Raw genomic sequence first — 1,516 nt, 5'->3', positions numbered from 1 at the left:
TGATTGCGTATTCTTGTCATATTTCCATGCTTTTCATGTAGGTCATCCTATAAAAAGGTAATTCACCAAAACCAGTGGAATTTGTGAGTTGTAGCCCTAATCCTAAGTTTGTTGACTATTTGAATGGTTCTTATATAAATGTTGCTGGTTAAAAGTGTGAGTTAAGGACCGCCAACAACTCCAACACACTTAGCCCTTTGCTCGTCCTTGAGTAAAGTTTAGAACTAAGATGTGTCATCCCCTTGATATGATATCTACATACAAATTATTCTAAGCTTCACCTACACTTGTGAACTTTAAATTGTCTACCACATTATCTTGGGTAATTGAATAATGGAACAACATGGATTCAAATTCCCTTCATCAATCAGTTCAGAAACTTGGGTTTTCATTTGATTTTGAAAATGTAAATATAGCTTAGCTCCTCAAATGATTCTCTCGAATCGCTCAAATTTGTCTTTGGTTCCTCACCAAGGCATATCAAAGTGTTGCCTTCTTTCTTTCCTACTTCTAAAAAGGTTATATGGATTTTTGGGTAGGGAAAGATATGAAGGCATACTTACTCTGCATATTTTGTTAAGTCAAAGCTCAGATCCAAGGAGAAAGATGTCATACCCTTAGATCAAGAAGTGTAAGTGTGTGGATAAAACAATCCTAATCTATACTATACTTGTTTTGTAGATATGATCTCTCTCTAGCTTTTTATTTTGAGACATGGCTATCATTTTTTTTCTTTTTATGAGCCTTCATGTGCTCATCTTTTTTTCAATACCTTGGGACCTTCACGTGTCCCTATTTCTTTTTCTTTTTCTTCTTGGACCTTCATGTGTCCAATTTTTTTTAATTTTGTGTAGTCCATATCTCCTAAACCATATATTGAGAGAGATCATTATTTTGTAGAACATGAAGTATTTTCATAACAAACATTTTCTTTTCTACTTCTAGTGTAGGAGCAGAGTTTTGGGTGGATGAAGGCATGTTTTAGCGTATTCCTAGTATAGGAATAGCTTAATATATGTGGCGTGTACGTGATCTTGATCCTAGGGGCATGATAACTTTCTCAACAAGGGTCAACAAGACTTGACAAAACTCAATGTAGGAATAAATAGTATAATTTTGGAGGTTTTGAGCTCTTATCACTAGATATGACTTTGTTAGGAATTTGAACATCATTGAAGAGCATGCTATTTTGGATTTTGATTTTGTAAAACAAATCCCAAGTTCTTCACATAATAGAGCAAGGTTCATTTTCATCCTACTATATCTCATATTTCAACTACTTAGATAACATGGGGTCCCTATGATATGTTGTTCACAAGTTATAGGAATTTTAGCAAGGAATAAAGAGTATGCAAATTCAGTCAAAGGATTGCATGGAGATGGAGCATCAAAAGTTTTGCCTTTTTAATTTGTTCAGTTTTAAACTTCAAAACTTAAAAAGTTCAGCCACCGTCGAGGAGAAGGAGCTAAGTCAGAGGTGGTTTGGCTAAACCAAAAAGTTCAGTCAATCCTCTCT

This window comes from Miscanthus floridulus, chromosome 5, assembly GCF_019320115.1.
Source record: "Miscanthus floridulus cultivar M001 chromosome 5, ASM1932011v1, whole genome shotgun sequence".
NCBI lineage: Eukaryota > Viridiplantae > Streptophyta > Magnoliopsida > Poales > Poaceae > Miscanthus > Miscanthus floridulus.
Note: the sequence above shows the minus strand (reverse complement) of the source record.